Source organism: Giraffa tippelskirchi, chromosome 2 (assembly GCF_054371585.1).
Source record: "Giraffa tippelskirchi isolate mGirTip1 chromosome 2, T2T-mGirTip1v1.2.pri, whole genome shotgun sequence".
Taxonomy (NCBI): Eukaryota; Metazoa; Chordata; class Mammalia; order Artiodactyla; family Giraffidae; genus Giraffa; species Giraffa tippelskirchi.
The window spans coordinates 238198329-238218255 of record NC_137276.1 but is presented as its reverse complement, the minus strand read 5'-3'; the positions used below and the strand labels follow the sequence as shown (position 1 = coordinate 238218255).

At 46.7% G+C, this 19927-nt stretch overlaps 1 long non-coding RNA gene across 2 annotated transcripts; it reads right to left on the bottom strand.

Annotated features, from left to right (window-relative positions):
* Positions 1–8340: 8340 nt before the first annotated feature.
* LOC145533109 (uncharacterized) lies at positions 8341–19873 on the bottom strand. 2 transcript variants are annotated; one of them, XR_014073852.1, is made up of 3 exons: positions 19584–19873; positions 19057–19310; positions 8341–14491 (listed from the first exon to the last, which is right to left on the bottom strand). It is a non-coding gene; the product is annotated as an uncharacterized LOC145533109 (long non-coding RNA). The 2 variants fall into 2 exon arrangements; XR_014073854.1 differs by lacking the exon at positions 8341–14491 and having other exon boundaries at positions 19002–19310.
* Positions 19874–19927: the final 54 nt, after the last annotated feature.

The window sequence follows — 19927 nt, the reverse complement described above, 5'->3', positions numbered from 1 at the left end:
AACCCTAACCCTAACCCTAACCCTAACCCTAACCCTAACCCTAACCCTAACCCTAACCCTAACCCTAACCCTAACCCTAACCCTAACCCTAACCCTAACCCTAACCCTAACCCTAACCCTAACCCTAACCCTAACCCTAACCCTAACCCTAACCCTAACCCTAACCCTAACCCTAACCCTAACCCTAACCCTAACCCTAACCCTAACCCTAACCCTAACCCTAACCCTAACCCTAACCCTAACCCTAACCCTAACCCTAACCCTAACCCTAACCCTAACCCTAACCCTAACCCTAACCCTAACCCTAACCCTAACCCTAACCCTAACCCTAACCCTAACCCTAACCCTAACCCTAACCCTAACCCTAACCCTAACCCTAACCCTAACCCTAACCCTAACCCTAACCCTAACCCTAACCCTAACCCTAACCCTAACCCTAACCCTAACCCTAACCCTAACCCTAACCCTAACCCTAACCCTAACCCTAACCCTAACCCTAACCCTAACCCTAACCCTAACCCTAACCCTAACCCTAACCCTAACCCTAACCCTAACCCTAACCCTAACCCTAACCCTAACCCTAACCCTAACCCTAACCCTAACCCTAACCCTAACCCTAACCCTAACCCTAACCCTAACCCTAACCCTAACCCTAACCCTAACCCTAACCCTAACCCTAACCCTAACCCTAACCCTAACCCTAACCCTAACCCTAACCCTAACCCTAACCCTAACCCTAACCCTAACCCTAACCCTAACCCTAACCCTAACCCTAACCCTAACCCTAACCCTAACCCTAACCCTAACCCTAACCCTAACCCTAACCCTAACCCTAACCCTAACCCTAACCCTAACCCTAACCCTAACCCTAACCCTAACCCTAACCCTAACCCTAACCCTAACCCTAACCCTAACCCTAACCCTAACCCTAACCCTAACCCTAACCCTAACCCTAACCCTAACCCTAACCCTAACCCTAACCCTAACCCTAACCCTAACCCTAACCCTAACCCTAACCCTAACCCTAACCCTAACCCTAACCCTAACCCTAACCCTAACCCTAACCCTAACCCTAACCCTAACCCTAACCCTAACCCTAACCCTAACCCTAACCCTAACCCTAACCCTAACCCTAACCCTAACCCTAACCCTAACCCTAACCCTAACCCTAACCCTAACCCTAACCCTAACCCTAACCCTAACCCTAACCCTAACCCTAACCCTAACCCTAACCCTAACCCTAACCCTAACCCTAACCCTAACCCTAACCCTAACCCTAACCCTAACCCTAACCCTAACCCTAACCCTAACCCTAACCCTAACCCTAACCCTAACCCTAACCCTAACCCTAACCCTAACCCTAACCCTAACCCTAACCCTAACCCTAACCCTAACCCTAACCCTAACCCTAACCCTAACCCTAACCCTAACCCTAACCCTAACCCTAACCCTAACCCTAACCCTAACCCTAACCCTAACCCTAACCCTAACCCTAACCCTAACCCTAACCCTAACCCTAACCCTAACCCTAACCCTAACCCTAACCCTAACCCTAACCCTAACCCTAACCCTAACCCTAACCCTAACCCTAACCCTAACCCTAACCCTAACCCTAACCCTAACCCTAACCCTAACCCTAACCCTAACCCTAACCCTAACCCTAACCCTAACCCTAACCCTAACCCTAACCCTAACCCTAACCCTAACCCTAACCCTAACCCTAACCCTAACCCTAACCCTAACCCTAACCCTAACCCTAACCCTAACCCTAACCCTAACCCTAACCCTAACCCTAACCCTAACCCTAACCCTAACCCTAACCCTAACCCTAACCCTAACCCTAACCCTAACCCTAACCCTAACCCTAACCCTAACCCTAACCCTAACCCTAACCCTAACCCTAACCCTAACCCTAACCCTAACCCTAACCCTAACCCTAACCCTAACCCTAACCCTAACCCTAACCCTAACCCTAACCCTAACCCTAACCCTAACCCTAACCCTAACCCTAACCCTAACCCTAACCCTAACCCTAACCCTAACCCTAACCCTAACCCTAACCCTAACCCTAACCCTAACCCTAACCCTAACCCTAACCCTAACCCTAACCCTAACCCTAACCCTAACCCTAACCCTAACCCTAACCCTAACCCTAACCCTAACCCTAACCCTAACCCTAACCCTAACCCTAACCCTAACCCTAACCCTAACCCTAACCCTAACCCTAACCCTAACCCTAACCCTAACCCTAACCCTAACCCTAACCCTAACCCTAACCCTAACCCTAACCCTAACCCTAACCCTAACCCTAACCCTAACCCTAACCCTAACCCTAACCCTAACCCTAACCCTAACCCTAACCCTAACCCTAACCCTAACCCTAACCCTAACCCTAACCCTAACCCTAACCCTAACCCTAACCCTAACCCTAACCCTAACCCTAACCCTAACCCTAACCCTAACCCTAACCCTAACCCTAACCCTAACCCTAACCCTAACCCTAACCCTAACCCTAACCCTAACCCTAACCCTAACCCTAACCCTAACCCTAACCCTAACCCTAACCCTAACCCTAACCCTAACCCTAACCCTAACCCTAACCCTAACCCTAACCCTAACCCTAACCCTAACCCTAACCCTAACCCTAACCCTAACCCTAACCCTAACCCTAACCCTAACCCTAACCCTAACCCTAACCCTAACCCTAACCCTAACCCTAACCCTAACCCTAACCCTAACCCTAACCCTAACCCTAACCCTAACCCTAACCCTAACCCTAACCCTAACCCTAACCCTAACCCTAACCCTAACCCTAACCCTAACCCTAACCCTAACCCTAACCCTAACCCTAACCCTAACCCTAACCCTAACCCTAACCCTAACCCTAACCCTAACCCTAACCCTAACCCTAACCCTAACCCTAACCCTAACCCTAACCCTAACCCTAACCCTAACCCTAACCCTAACCCTAACCCTAACCCTAACCCTAACCCTAACCCTAACCCTAACCCTAACCCTAACCCTAACCCTAACCCTAACCCTAACCCTAACCCTAACCCTAACCCTAACCCTAACCCTAACCCTAACCCTAACCCTAACCCTAACCCTAACCCTAACCCTAACCCTAACCCTAACCCTAACCCTAACCCTAACCCTAACCCTAACCCTAACCCTAACCCTAACCCTAACCCTAACCCTAACCCTAACCCTAACCCTAACCCTAACCCTAACCCTAACCCTAACCCTAACCCTAACCCTAACCCTAACCCTAACCCTAACCCTAACCCTAACCCTAACCCTAACCCTAACCCTAACCCTAACCCTAACCCTAACCCTAACCCTAACCCTAACCCTAACCCTAACCCTAACCCTAACCCTAACCCCTAACCCTAACCCTAACCCTAACCCTAACCCTAACCCTAACCCTAACCCTAACCCTAACCCTAACCCTAACCCTAACCCTAACCCTAACCCTAACCCTAACCCTAACCCTAACCCTAACCCTAACCCTAACCCTAACCCTAACCCTAACCCTAACCCTAACCCTAACCCTAACCCTAACCCTAACCCTAACCCTAACCCTAACCCTAACCCTAACCCTAACCCTAACCCTAACCCTAACCCTAACCCTAACCCTAACCCTAACCCTAACCCTAACCCTAACCCTAACCCTAACCCTAACCCTAACCCTAACCCTAACCCTAACCCTAACCCTAACCCTAACCCTAACCCTAACCCTAAGCCCTAACCCTAACCCTAACCCTAACCCTAACCCTAACCCTAACCCTAACCCTAACCCTAACCCTAACCCTAACCCTAACCCTAACCCTAACCCTAACCCTAACCCTAACCCTAACCCTAACCCTAACCCTAACCCTAACCCTAACCCTAACCCTAACCCTAACCCTAACCCTAACCCTAACCCTAACCCTAACCCTAACCCTAACCCTAACCCTAACCCTAACCCTAACCCTAACCCTAACCCTAACCCTAACCCTAACCCTAACCCTAACCCTAACCCTAACCCTAACCCTAACCCTAACCCTAACCCTAACCCTAACCCTAACCCTAACCCTAACCCTAACCCTAACCCTAACCCTAACCCTAACCCTAACCCTAACCCTAACCCTAACCCTAACCCTAACCCTAACCCTAACCCTAACCCTAACCCTAACCCTAACCCTAACCCTAACCCTAACCCTAACCCTAACCCTAACCCTAACCCTAACCCTAACCCTAACCCTAACCCTAACCCTAACCCTAACCCTAACCCTAACCCTAACCCTAACCCTAACCCTAACCCTAACCCTAACCCTAACCCTAACCCTAACCCTAACCCTAACCCTAACCCTAACCCTAACCCTAACCCTAACCCTAACCCTAACCCTAACCCTAACCCTAACCCTAACCCTAACCCTAACCCTAACCCTAACCCTAACCCTAACCCTAACCCTAACCCTAACCCTAACCCTAACCCTAACCCTAACCCTAACCCTAACCCTAACCCTAACCCTAACCCTAACCCTAACCCTAACCCTAACCCTAACCCTAACCCTAACCCTAACCCTAACCCTAACCCTAACCCTAACCCTAACCCTAACCCTAACCCTAACCCTAACCCTAACCCTAACCCTAACCCTAACCCTAACCCTAACCCTAACCCTAACCCTAACCCTAACCCTAACCCTAACCCTAACCCTAACCCTAACCCTAACCCTAACCCTAACCCTAACCCTAACCCTAACCCTAACCCTAACCCTAACCCTAACCCTAACCCTAACCCTAACCCTAACCCTAACCCTAACCCTAACCCTAACCCTAACCCTAACCCTAACCCTAACCCTAACCCTAACCCTAACCCTAACCCTAACCCTAACCCTAACCCTAACCCTAACCCTAACCCTAACCCTAACCCTAACCCTAACCCTAACCCTAACCCTAACCCTAACCCTAACCCTAAACCCTAACCCTAACCCTAACCCTAACCCTAACCCTAACCCTAACCCTAACCCTAACCCTAACCCTAACCCTAACCCTAACCCTAACCCTAACCCTAACCCTAACCCTAACCCTAACCCTAACCCTAACCCTAACCCTAACCCTAACCCTAACCCTAACCCTAACCCTAACCCTAACCCTAACCCTAACCCTAACCCTAACCCTAACCCTAACCCTAACCCTAACCCTAACCCTAACCCTAACCCTAACCCTAACCCTAACCCTAACCCTAACCCTAACCCTAACCCTAACCCTAACCCTAACCCTAACCCTAACCCTAACCCTAAAACCCTAACCCTAAAACCCTAACCCTAACCCTAACCCTAACCCTAACCCTAACCCTAACCCTAACCCTAACCCTAACCCTAACCCTAACCCTAACCCTAAGCCTAACCCTAACCCTAAGCCTAAGCCTAAGCCTAAGCCTAAGCCTAAGCCTAAGCCTAAGCCTAAGCCTAAGCCTAAGCCTAAGCCTAAGCCTAAGCCTAAACCAAAACTTAAGCCTAACCCCAAACCCTAAATCCTAACCCCTAACCCCCAAAACCCAACCCTAACCCTAAAGCCTAACCCTAAACCTAACCCTAAACCCTAAAGCCTTAGGCCTAAAGCCTTAAGCCTAAACCCTAAGCCTAAGCCTAAACCAAAGCCTAACTGTAACCCCAAACCCTAAATCCTAACCCCTAAAACCCAACCCTAACCATAACCCTAAACCCTAACCCTAAAGCTTAAAGCCTAAACCTAACCCTAAACCCTAAAGCCTTAAGCCTAAACCAAAGCCTAACCCTAACCCTAAATCCTAACCCATAAAACTCAACCCTAACCCTAAACCTAAAGCCTAAGCCTAACCCTACACCCTAAAGCCTTCAGCCTAAAGCCTAAACCCTAAGCCTAAGCCTAAACCATAAGCCTAGCCCTAAGCCTAAACCAAAGCCTTACCCTAACCCCAAACCCTAAATCCTAACCCCTAACCCCTAAAACCCAACCCTAACCCTAACCCTAAAGCCTTAAGCCTAAATCCTAAGCCTAAGCCTAAACCATAAGCCTAACCCTAAGCCTAAACCAAAGCCTAACTCTAACCCCAAACTCTAAATCCTAACCCCTAACCCCTAAAACCCAACTCTAAACCTAAAGCCTAAAACCTAACCTTTAACCTAACCCTAAACCCTAAAGCCTTAGGCCCAAAGCCTTAAGCCTAAAGTCTAAACCCTAAGCCTAAGCCTAAACCCTAAGTCTAAACAGGAAGCATAACCCTAAGCCTAAACCAAAGCCTAACCCTAACCCCAAACCCTAAATCCAAACCCCTAACCCGTAAAACTCAACCCTAACCCTAACCCTAAAGCCTAAGCCTAAACCTAACCCTAAAGCCTTAGGCCTAAAGCCAAAGCCTAAACCATAAGCCTAACCCTAAGCCTAAACCAAAGCCTAACCCTAACCTCAAACCCTAAATCCAAACCCCTAACCCTAAAGCCTAAGCCTAAACCTAACCCTAAACCCTAAAGCCTTAAGCCTAAACCCTAAGCCTAAGCCTAAACCATAAGCCTAACCCTAAGCCTAAACCAAAGCCTAACCCTAACCCCAAACCCTAACTCCTAACCCCTAAAACCCAACCGTAACCCTAAACCCTAAACCTAAAGCCTAAACCTTAACCTAACCCTAAAGCCTTAGGCCTAACACCTTAAGCCTAAACCCTAAGCCTAAGCTTAAACCATAAGCCTAACCCTAAGCCTAAACCAAAGCCTAGATCCTAACCCCTAAAACCCAACCCTAACCCTAACCGTAAACCCTAAACCTAAAGCCTAAGCCTAAACCTAACCCTAAACCCTAAAGCCTTAGGCCTAAAGCCTTAAGCCTAAAGCCTAAACCCTAAGCCTAAGCCTAACACTAAGCCTAAACCAAAGCCTAAACCTAACCCCAAACCCTAAATCCTAACCCCTAAAGCCTAAGCCTAAACCTAACCCTAAACCCTAAAGCCTAAACCCTAAGCCTAAGACTAAGCCTAAACCAAAGCCTAACCCTAACCCATAACCCCTAACCCTCACCCCTAACCCCTAAACCCAACCCTAACCCTAACCCCTAACCCTAAAGTGAAAGTGAAAGTGAAGTCACTCAGTCGTGTCCAACTCTTAGCGACCCCATGGACTACAGCCTACCAGGCTTCTCCGTCGATGGGATTTTCCAGGCAAGAGTACTGGAGTGGGGTGCCAATGCCTTCTCCTAAAGCCTAAGCCTAAACCTAACCCTAAACCCTAAAGCCTTAGGCCTAAAGCCTTAAGACTAAAGCCTAAACCCTAAGCCTAAAACAAAGCCTAACCCTAACCCCAAACCCTAAATCCTAACCTAACACCTAAAACCCAACCCTAACCCTAAACCCTAAAGCCTAAACCAAAACCTAACCCTAACCCATAACCCCTAACCCTCACCCCTAACCCCAATCGTAACCCTACCTCCTAACCCTAAAGCCTCAAGCCTAGGCCTAAGCCTAAGCCTAACCCTAAAGCCTTAAGCCTAAACCCTAACCATAACCCTAAGCCTAAACCAAAGCCTAACCCCTAAACCCAACCCCTAACCCCAATCCTAAGCCTTAACCCTAAAGTCTAAATCCGTAAGCCTAAAGTGTAAACCCTAAGCCTAACCCTAACCCCTAAACCCTAACCCTAAACCCCAATCCTAACCCTAAACCCTAAACCCTAACCCTAAACCCTAACCCTAAGGCTAACCCTAAACCCTAACCCTAACCCTATACCCTAACCCCTAACCCCAAACCCTAACCCTAACCCTACCCCTGAAGGGACTCATCTGGAAGGGCCGTTTGTGAGATGCTGTAGGGGGAAAGGGGGAAAGGAGTGAGACTCAGGCCCTGTCTTCTTTGCTGAGGCACATCCCACTCATTCATTGCCCAGCCTAGGAAGCCATCTGGCCCTAAGGCTCCGCTTGCCCCCAGAATCCAAAGGTGGGCATGGGAAAGTGCTGCCACCTTGTGGCCATTGTCTGTAACAACAACATGACCACAGGCACCTCAGCTCAATCCACAAGGCCTGGGCTTCCCTTCCAGCCAGCTGCCCCCAGGGAATGGCAGCTGATGTTTAGGAAGCCACCTGCCAAAGAGAAATCGCCCTCACACCCTTAAGGGAGAAGAAAGAAAGAAAAAAAGGAAGCACAGACGCACTCAACCTCCCCCACCAAACAAGGCGCTCAGCATCCCTGATTACCGCAGGAATGCCAATCGAAAGGACAATGGGAAGTCACATTGCAACACTCACAAATGCCAACATGGCAAGGCTATAGGCAATCAACGTGGCAGAGAGTCTGGAGGAAGAAGAACCGCCCTGGACTGTGGGTGGGAGCGCCCATTGACAGCAGCCGCTAGAAGGGAGACAGCAGACTCTGAATGCCTGAAAGAAACACTCTCAAGTCAGGCCTTATGTCATTCCCGCACCTTGGCCTGTATCCTGAGAGCTCCATCGATCAAAAGGCACATGCACCCCAACAGACCGCCAGCACTGCTTCCTTCAGGAGCCTAGATGTGCAACCTGCAAAATCCCCAACGTGAGACTGAAGCTTAAAGAAAATGTTGTACACAGTTCCTGTAGACGGTTTCTCACTCACAGAAAAAAATGATACGGAAAGTAGGGAACTCCAAACCTGGGAGACACGGATGGATGGCCCGTGAAGGATCAGTGGCCAAGAGTAGTCAGTCAGGCTGAGGAAGAACTGGGTGTATCAGGTCTAGTCTAGGCCAAGTGAGGACAGACATGGAAGGCAACAAATTGACATCCCAGAAAGAGATGCTGAGAATTCAAAGACAAAAAAAGGGTTTCGGAAAGAAAGAAAGAGCACGGTCTGGAACAAATTAGCAGGTAGGTACCCAAAGCGAAAGCAGATCTGTACCTGTAATGAATCACCCACGTGGACTGTACCCTTTCCTCCTCCCTTCCATCCAGACATACAACTCTGTAGCTCTAAGAGATGATCCGTATCAGTTATCTGTTATCTTCCTGCTTTCCAGTGGCAAAAAAAAAGGGTACATGAGGTACAAAAGGCATGAAGACCTGATGCTCACCACTCTGCTCGACCTCCTAAGGCAGATAGTCCCCCCAACACCATAGAGAAAACCCATAGATGGCTTCATACCTGAATCAGGCGACTGTGCAGTGACAATCGTCACAACAGGTCAATTGGACTATGCTGCGGGTAGTATTGGCAAGATGTTAAAGAAAAGGGAAGGAAAGCAGTGTCTACTGTATGACATTCGACCTCCGAAACTTGGGACACTACCGCATCCCTGGAGGCCAAGCAGGCTTGAGTCCCACTGCTGAACTGGGGTGGGGTCAAAACAGTTCGGCAGTGAACAATTTTTAAAGGTTTAGTGTGTGCTGTGTCAGGCTGAGACAAGATTACATCGTGGGATCGAGGCCGCTAGGAATTTCAAGGCAAAATTAAGCCAGTCTTCACCTCTTCTGTTCCTGAGGAACTTAGCTCAAGCCTCCTTCCTGACAATGCTGCCTCCTGGCATATAGGCACCCTCAGTAGTATACTGTGGACCCTGAAAAGATTAGTCTGGATTGTGTGTTTGTATGATGCTTTATGGGGAAATAGTAGTGAGACTCAAGGCCTTTTCTGTTTGTTCAGGTAGAATCCATATAGATAGTTCAGGTAGAATGCAAAACAGAGAAAACTAATTAAACTTATCACAACAACCACAGCCTTGTCTAATTCAAAAAACTATGAGCCATGCCATGGTAGGGCGACCCGAGACAGAAGCGTCATGGTGGAGAGTTCTGACAAAATGTAGTCCACTGGAGAAGGGAATGGCAAACCACTTCAATATTCTTGCCTTGAGAATCCCATGAACAGTATGAAAAGGCAAAAATATATGACACTGAAAGATAAACTCCCCAGGTCAGTAGGTGCCCAACATGCTGCTGGAGAAGAGGAGAGAAATAGCTCCAGGAAGAATGAAGAGATGGAGCCAAAGTGAAAACAATGCCCAGTTGTGGATGTGACTGGTGATGGAAGTAAAGTCCCATGCTATAAAGAGCAATACTGCATAAGAACCTGGAATGTTAGGTCCATGAATCAAGGTAAATTAGAAGTGGTCAAACAGGGGATGGCAAGAGTGAACATCAACATTTTAGGAATCAGTGAACTAAAATGGACTGGAATGGGCGAATTTAACTCAGATGACCATTATATCTACTACTGTGGGCAAGAATCCCTTAGAAGAAATGGAGTAGCCCTCACAGTCAACAGAAGAGTTGGAAATGCTGGACTTGGGTGTAGTCTCAAAAATGACAGAATGATTTCTGTTCATTTCCAAGACAAACCATTCAATATCACGGTTCCAAGTCTAGGCCCCAAACAGCAATGCTGAAGAAGGTGAAATTGAATTATTCTATGAAGACCTACAAGATGTTCTAGAACTCACACCCCAAAAAAATGTGCTTTTCATCATAGGGGACTGGAATGCAAAAGTAGGAAGTCAAGAGATACCTGGAGGAACAGGCAAAATTGGCCTGGGAATACAAAATTAAGCAGGGCAAAGACTAACAGAGTTTTGCCAAGAGAACGCACTGGTCATAGCAAACACCCTTTTCCAACAACACAAGAGAAGACTCTACACACGGACATCACCAGATGGTCAATACCGAAATCAGACTGATTATAGTCTTTGCAGCCAAAGATGGAGAAGCTCTATACAGTCAGCAAAAAACAAGACCAGGAGCTGACTGTGGCTCCGATCATGAACTCCTTATTGCCAAATTCAGACTTAAATGGAATAAAGTAGGGAAAACCTTTAGACCATTCAGGTATGACCTAAATCAAATCCCTTACGATTCTACAGTGGAAGTGAGAAATAGATTCAAGGGGTTAGATCTGATAGACAGAGTGTCTGAAGAACTATGGATGGAGGTTCGTGACATTGTACAGGAGACAGCGATCAAGACCTTCCCCAAGAAAAAGAAATGCAGAAAAGCAAAATGGTTGTCTAAGGAGGCCTTACAAATAGCTGTGAAAAGAGAAGTGAAAAGAAAAGGAGAAAAGGAAAAATATTCCCATTTGAATGCAGAGTTCCAAAGAAGAGAAAGCAGAGATAAGAAAGCCTTCCTCAGGGATCAGTGCAAAGAAATAGAAGAAAACAATAGAATGGGAAAGACTAGAGATCTCTTCAAGAATATTAGAGATACCAAGGGAACATGTCAGGCAAAATGGGCACAATGAAGGACAGAAATGGTATGGACTTCACAGAAGCAGAAGATATTAAGAAGAGGTGGCAAGAATACACAGAACTATACAAAAAAAGATCTTCATGACCCAGATAACCACGATGGTGTGATCACTCGCCTAGAGACAGACATCCTGGAATGTGAAGTCAAGTGGGCCTTAGGAAGCATTGCTACAAAAAGCTAGTGGAGGTGATAGAATTCCAGTTGAGCTATGTCAAATCCTAAAAGATGATGCTTTGAAAGTGCTGCGCTCAATATGCCAGCAAATTTGGAAAACTCAGCAGTGGCCACAAGACTGGAAAAAGTCAGTTTTCATTCCATTCCCAAATAAGGGCAATGCCAAAGAATGTTCAAACTACCACACAATTGCACTCATCTTGCATGCTAGCAAAATAATACTCAAAATTCTCCAAGCTAGGCTTCAACAGTACATCAACCATCAACTTCCAGATGTTCAAGCTCGATTTAGAGAGGCAGAGGGACCAGAAATGAAATTGCCAACATCCATTGGATCATAGAAAAAGCAAGAGAATTCCAGAAAAAACATCTCCTTTATTGATTACACCAAAGCCTTTGACTGTGCGGATCACAACAAAATGTGGAAAATTCTTCAAGAGATGGGAATCCCAGACCACCTGAACTGCCTCCTGAGAAATCTCTATGCAGGTCAAGAAGCAACAGTTAGAACTAGACATGGAACAATGGACTGGCTCCAAATGGGGAAAGGAGTACATCAAGGCTGTACATTATCACCCTGCTTATTTAACTATATGCAGAGTACATCGTGTGAAATGCTGGGCTGCATGAAGCTCAATCTGGAATCAAGATTGCCAGGAGAAATATCAACAACCTCAAGATACACAGATGACACCACCCTTTTGGCAGACAGTGAAGAGGATCTAAAGAGCCTCCTGAAGAAAGTGAAAGAGGAGAGTGAAAAAGCTGTCTTAAAACTCAACATTCAAAAAACAAATATCATGGCATCTGGTCCCATCACTTCATGGCAAATAGATGGGGAAATAATGGAAAAATAACAGAATTTATTTTTCGGAGCTCCAAAATCACTGCAGATGGTGACTGCAGCCATGAAATTATAAGATGCTTGATCCTGGAAAGAAAAGTTATGACCAACCTAGTCAGCATATTAAAAAGCAGAGACAATATTTTGCCGACAAAGGTCCGTCTAGTCAAAGCTATGGTTTTTCCAGCAGTCGTGTATGGATGTGAGAGTTGGACCATAAAGAAAGCTGAATGCCAAAGAATTGATGTCAGGCTTCACAGCCTGACAAAGATCAAACTATGATTATCAAAAGAAAGTTAGAAAGAAGGGATAATTAAGAGTTTAGGATTAACTATACACACTAATATCTAACAAATTAATAATCAAATAGGACCTAGTGAATAGAACAGGGAACTCTGTTGAACAGACTGTAATAATCTATATGAGGAAAAAAATGGAAAAAGAATAGATAAGCTTCTATGTAAAATCAAATTAAGTTCCTGTACCACTAAAACTAACAAGACAATGGAAATCAACTTGACACCAAAAGAAAATAAGAATTAAATTACCTGAAATCCGTCTAGGGAACCCCAGACAGAGGCGACCCTATGGATTAGATATGTGATATGCTATAACATTAATATGACACCACCAAAGGTTTTCACTCAGCAGAACACAGAGCAGCAACCCATTCAAAGGTGCCTGACCTCATATGAATGTCCCAAGATGAAGAGAAGAAAAAGGACCACAGGTTAATCAGGGCAACACCCTCAGTTCAGATGTTGGGAATCTCCGAGGGGCAAGAGCAGACACAGGGTCTCCAAGAACGGGATCCGGACCCTCGTGGATGGGGTGAGACCCACACAATCGCCGGACCCTGCATCTGGGGTCGCATGATTCTTGGTTAGGACACCAGGTCTCTGCTGGCTGGACCCCTAAGGCGGAAACGAATGGGTTCCTGGAACCTCCTGGGATGGTAGAAAGAAGCGTAGGGTCTCCTCTCCCCACACTTGTCCCAGGGAAGTCCTCCTCTGCCGCCCTTTGGTTCTGTCTGATACTGTTTTTACAGCTGTCATGATAATGTTGAACACACTACCTTGGTTCCAGCAGGCTCGGTCCTTCGTTTTCCCACTGAGATGTTGAGAAAACACACCAGGCGCGGGGCTAGGAGACGAGGGGCAGGTCTGGTCTCTGCTGAGCAGGGACGGCCGACCGGAAGGTGATCACCATAGCAACCTCACCTGCTGCCCGTTGGTTTTCGGCCTCATCCCAGTACCCTGGAATCAATTTACCAGGTGAACCTGCCTTCCTACTCAAACTGAATGTGCTGGAAAATGGGACTAATCACCAGCTAGCCCACCTGAGGTGTCTCCGTGAGCCCCAGGGCAGGTGAACCTGGCAGGAGGAAAGACTAAGAGCCCTACTGCAGCCCTGACCCCTGGGAGGGCCACAGAACCCCACTCAGAAGAGGGCTCGTTACCCAGAGGAGCCCACCTCAGCTCCAGCCCCCAGGCCTCTGAGCACTGACATTCAGACACAGGCACGGAGTTTTCCAGGACAGAGGACAGGCCCAGTCTGCACCCAGGTCTCCACGTCCTAGTGCACGCAGAACATGGTCGGTGTCAATATTCTCACACTGTTTCAATAGGCAAGACATGGAATCATTGTAGAAAGCACACAGTCTTGTCTAAACATAATAAGTGCAGACAGGACTTGGAAAGTCAAGGTGTTCGTCATTCAGACATGTCTGACTGTTTGTGACCACATGGACGGTAGCCCTCCAGCCTCCTCTGTCCATGGGATTCTCCAGGCAAGAATACTGGAGTCGGTTGCCATTCCCTTCTCCAGGGGATCTTCCCGTTCCAGAGATCAATCCCAGGTCTCCTGCACTGCATGCAGATTCTTTACCATCTCAGCCACCAGGGAAGCCCCTAGACAAGACTTAGGGAGGTCTAAATCTACCATGTAGACAGAACGTGGTCAGGTTTAAACTAGCATAAGGTTGCTCTCCCTGGAGGCACAGGTCACACAGATGCAGGGTCTCTCATCATTGGACAGGGGCCTCACCCTCATGTGGGAACTAGCAAGTAAGTTTCTTAAAGAAAAAATCATCACTGGGCTCCACATGTCACCCACACCAGGAAACTGAAAGAATCTTTGTCATTAAACACTTCAACAGGCAAAACCAAATCGTTACCAGTGTCTTTGCGCAAATGGTGGTCAGGATCCAGGGGAGATCCAGGGATTTCTTAGAGTTGAGCCCAGGGTCCTGTACAGACAGACAGAAAGTACCCTGATTCCATCACCCAAGGCTTCCAGCAGGAGGCAGCCACACTGGAAGCCTTCTAGAAAAGGGTATTCTTTATCAGCATAAAAATTGTTGAAATTGAAAGCATATTAGTTATTATTTGTCAACCTAAAATATTCTTAAAAGCCTGGCCCCTAGATCTTTGCAGTTCCCACTGGTTCCTTTGTGTTTGGATTGTCAGGGTAGAAACAATCCATCCTTTCAAATTAGTTTCTTCTAATTCTGTTTATTTGCTATTATATGAAGGAAAGGTCACACTTGAAAAAATACATAAGAAAATTCCTGCAAAAAAAAATTGAGTCAAGGAGCCCACAAGCTGCCTGAACTCTGCCTTCTGACAGTTTCAGTTTCAAAGACTGAGGGCAGAAGAAGAGGAGACGACAGAGGACAAGATGGTTAGATGGCATCACCGACCTAATGGACATGAGTTTGAGCAAACTCTGGGAGATGGTGAAGGACAGGGAAGCCCAGGGTACTGAAATCTATGGGGTTGCAAAGAGTTGGACACGACTGAGTGAACAGCAACAACCTTCAATTTTCTGCCTGGAGAAATCTGATAAAATAGGCATCCTGATTTTTTCACTTCTCTGTTCAAACTCTGCTAAAATGAAATTGATCTTCATATCAACATGTAAGAATTTCCGAGTTTTGAGATGTCACACCAAGGTAAGAGGTGCTGGTGAAAATAGAACGCTACTGGTAGGCAAAACATTCTTAAAGCTTTGTTTCAAATTGGATTTAAATACAATACTACATGGTTACATCAAGTATGAACCAAGAGTCTAAATATAGCAGGCAATATGTAAAAGCAAATTTGATATCCCATATGTGAGAGTAAAAGCTACTGGTTTTTGAAGTAGTCATGTATGGATGTGAGAGTAGGACCACAAAGAAGGCAGAGCACCGAAGAACTGATGCTTTCGAACTGTGGTGCTGGAGAAGACTCTTGAGAGTCCCTTGGACTGCAAGTAGATCCAACCAGTCAACCCTAAAGAAAATCAGTCCTGAATATTCATAGGAAGGACTGATGCTGAAACCAAAGCTCCCATCCTTTGGCCACCTGATGTGAAGAGCCGACCCTCTGGAAAAGACCCTGATGCTGGGAAAGATTGAAGGCAAATGGAGAAGGGGACGACAGAGGAAGAGATGGTTGGATGGCATCACCAACTCAATGGACAGCAGTTTGAGCAATCTCCAGGAGATGGCGAAGGACAGGGATTCCTGGCGTGCTGCAGTCCATGGGGTGACAAAGAGTCAGACACAACTTAGCAACTGAACAGCAACAACCACGTGAGAGTAAATGTTTCTTGTCAGACCTGCAGCTGGTATGCACAAATTGGTTTAGAGCACTCTCCAACACAGATTATCTCCAAGTCTGATTAAGTGTGTCACAAGGGCATGAATCAAAAGGTGATGTATTCATTCCAGGATGGAATAGAATGTTACTTTGAACAGTCTGCAAAACTTACAGAGTCTGTAATCCACTCAAGATTTCAAATAATAAAACATTTACCTGAAATTTAAAGCCTCTTGGAAAGTTGTGTTCTACCTATGAAAACATTTCATAGATTTCTTTTTATAATCATGTTTCACAGTGATAACACTTTAACTCCTCAGTTGCTGGTGTTATTACCAAGATAAACTTGTCGTCATGGGTGTGGGAGATAAAGTTGATCCATTGTGATTGTTCTCTGGTCAAATAACTCTCGCAATTTCTAATTATGTTCTACATCCACAATATTTCTTTTTATATCCATCAAAGTCTACTTCTCAGATCTTCATGTACACCAAATAATAGATACCTGGTGAGTTCAGATTATATTAAACACTCTTTCCATAGCTTTTCTCATATCAATTGAATCAGAACAAGGTGAAGCAGGGAGAAGAGTTGAAATTTTCCATGATTTCTAAGGCCTCTAAAAAAACATTAGACAGAAATCCTAGCCTTTACTGGTCTATACGAAATAATCACAATGTGTCTTTTTCATGAAATTGCAACAACTGACTAACTAGAGTTGCAACAAGTTAGAGTTATGCTTGGAATGATTTGAGTTCAAACAGTTTGGATGTAGGCATGTGAGGATATATATAGGATGACACCTACTTAAGGAGGTATCAACAAGTATGAATCCATAAATTGGTAAGGTATGCTCTGTAAACAAAATGACACATTGAACTTGGTTTCACTATCTGACCTTTCCAGAATTTGCCATCATCTACTGACTCCTCTGCGGACTTGGTTTATTGCCACCAGATTAAAACTAGTTACAGGAATCATGGTTAGCTTTGTTCTCTTTGTTTGAAATTGTTTATGTTTCTCTCTCCTAGGATGCTCTTATAAATGCCACTATCTGTATCACTTATTTTGTCTATAAGGTTGTCTCTTGCATTTTCCACTGTGTAACCATCTTTCATGTATACAGATATTTATATGTCTATGTACATAAATATCTATGTCTATATGTATCTACAATAGATATTTATATCTGTATGTACATAGATATTTATGTCTATATGTACATAGATATTTATATGTCTATGTATATAGATATTTATGTTTTTATGTATCTAGGTATTTATATATCTATGCATATAGACATTTATATATCTATGTACCTAGACATTTATACCACTATCAATCTAGACATTTATGTATCTATGTACCTAGACATTTATAATTATGTACACTTATGTATACACAAATAGATGTTTTACCAGTGTAACAGGGTCTGGCAAAAAGGGAGCACTTCTACAAAAAGAGTCAGACATGACTTGGCAACTGAACAACAACAAAATAGAAAATGCATTCGGTTCACTTGCCATCAACAACACATAGTATATCAGTGTTACTACAATATAAAATAAAGGTTCATTTAAAAAAAGAATGCTCAGCGGGACTTCCCTGCAGTTCAGTGGTTAAGACTCTGTGCTTCCAATGCAGAGGGCGAGGGTTGGATCCTTGGGCAGGGAACTAAAGATCCCACAAGCCGCATGGCATAGCTAATAAATAAATAAAACTATTAAAATAAATAAATAAGAATGTTCAGGAAGAACACACGAGCTTTTGGGTGTTTCTTCAGGTACATTCCATATTAAATTACAGTCCTGAGTTAAAACTCGAAAGCTTTCATTTCCAAGGTAATCACAACTGGGCATGAAAGAACCCTGCCGCCTTGTGGCCATTCCCTGCAATAGCAACCTTAAGAGTTTTGCTTGAGTACCTTTTTGTTGTTCAGTCCCCAAGTCGTGACCCACATTCTGTGACCCCATGGGCCGCAGCACGAAAGGCCTCCCTGTCCCTCACGATCTCCCGGAGTTTGCTCAAACTCATGTCCATTGAGTCGGTGATGCCATCCAACCATCTCGTCCTCTGTCACTCCCTTCTCCTCTTCCCTTTACCACACCTCACCCCACAGTGGAGCTGGGGCTGACCCCACACCTCACCCCACAGTGGGGATGACCCCACACCTCACCCCATGGGGGATCTGGGGCTTACCCCACATCACCAATGGTGGAGCTGGGGCTGATCCCACTACTAACCTCACAATGGAGCTTGGGCTGACCCCGCACCTGACCCCACGGTGGAGCTGGGGCTGACACCACACCTCACCCAATAGTTGAGCTGGTACTGATCCGACACCTGACCCCATGGGGCGGCTGGTTCTAACCCCACACCTCACCACACGGAGGAGCTGGGGTTGACACCACACGTCTCACCATGGATGAGCTGAGGCTCACCTGACACCTCACCTGTCGGTGGAGCTGGGCCCAACCCCACACCCACCTCAAGCCCAGTGGATCTAGGGCTGATTCAACACACCACCCCACGGTGGACCTGGGGCTGACTCCATACCTCACCCTCTGTGTTGAGCTGACCCCACACCTCCACTAAGTTCCACCTAGAGATGATCTTATACATCCTTCAGGTAGAAAAATGGATGAACTTCACAATTAGTCTCAGAGAGCCTGAGTCTGAGCCTACATCTCACCTCAAGTGTAACAGTGCTTGTTCCCACACTTGAGTTCCTTGGCAGCTAGAAGTCATCCTACAACCCATCAGTGTTGGGTGGAGCTGAAGAAGATCCCAGGGTGGATCTAGGGTGGATCACACACATTACCTCGGTTTACACTGGAGTTTTTACCTATCGCCTCAGGTTAACATGCAGTTCATCTCCCATCTCACCTTGTGCAGAACTGCAACTGATCCCACCCCAGTCACCGCAGGACGTCTGTCTCAGCAGCTGACAGGAAATCCAAATGGGTTCATCCCTTTTCATTGTTGTTCAGTCACTAAGTCACGTCTGACTTTCTGCGACCCCATGGACTGCAGCACACCAGGCTTCCCTGTCCTTCACTATCTCTCGGAGTTTGCTAAAACTCATGTCCATTCAGACGGTGATGCCATCCAACCATCTCTTCCTCTATCCCTTATCATTTGCTGGTTTAAGTGACAAATGAGGGAAGACTGACATTTTGTTACCGTGCCTGCCTCCCGAGACAGGCCTGGAGGTACCTGAGCAACACACCTTTTATTTAAGGTTAGTCTGAAGGCACAGCATGGGGGACGAGGGGCGAGGGCCGGGGGGCCAGTGCTGGCGTGCAGGCTCCGCCTCTGCTCCCCACGCCTCCGACTCCGCTTCTGTTCAGCCAGCACGAGGCCCGCGCGCTATGTGAAGAAAAACAGCTGCTCCTCCTTGTCCTTGTCCATCAGCTCGTGCTTGGACTGCTCCTTGGTCTTCAGGGCAGGTGGCTGGGACCGGCACACTAGCCTCCTGCTCCGCTGCGGGGAGAGGACGCCGTGAGCCTGAACCCTGGCCTCAAGGTGGGTACTGAACCCTAACCCTAATCCCAAACCCTAACCCTAAGCCCTAAACCCTAGCCCCTAACCCTAACCCCAATCCCTAACTCTAAACCCTAACTCTAATCCTAACTCTCTAACCGTAACCCTAACCCTCTAACACTAACCCTAACCCTAACCCTCTCTAGGACCTTGACGACACTTCTCACTGTTCCGTGACGCCTTTCCTCTCTAGGACCTGACGACGCTTCTCACCTCTCCGTGACGTCTTTCCTCTCTAGGACCTGACACCACCTCTCACGGCTCCCTGAGGTCGTCCTCTCTAGGACCTGACGCCGCCTCTCACGGCTCCCTGACGTCTTTCCTCTCTAGGACTGAAGCCGCCTGTTAATGCTCCCTGACGCCTTTCCTCTCTAGGACTGACGCCGCCTCTCAATGCTCCCTGACGTCTTTCCTCTCTAGGACCTGACGCCGCCTCTCACGGCTCCCTGACGTCTTTCCTCTCTAGGACCTGACGCTGCCTCTCACGGCTCCCTGACGTCTTTCCTCTCTAGGACTGAAGCCGCCTGTTAATGCTCCCTGACGCCGTTCCTCTCTAG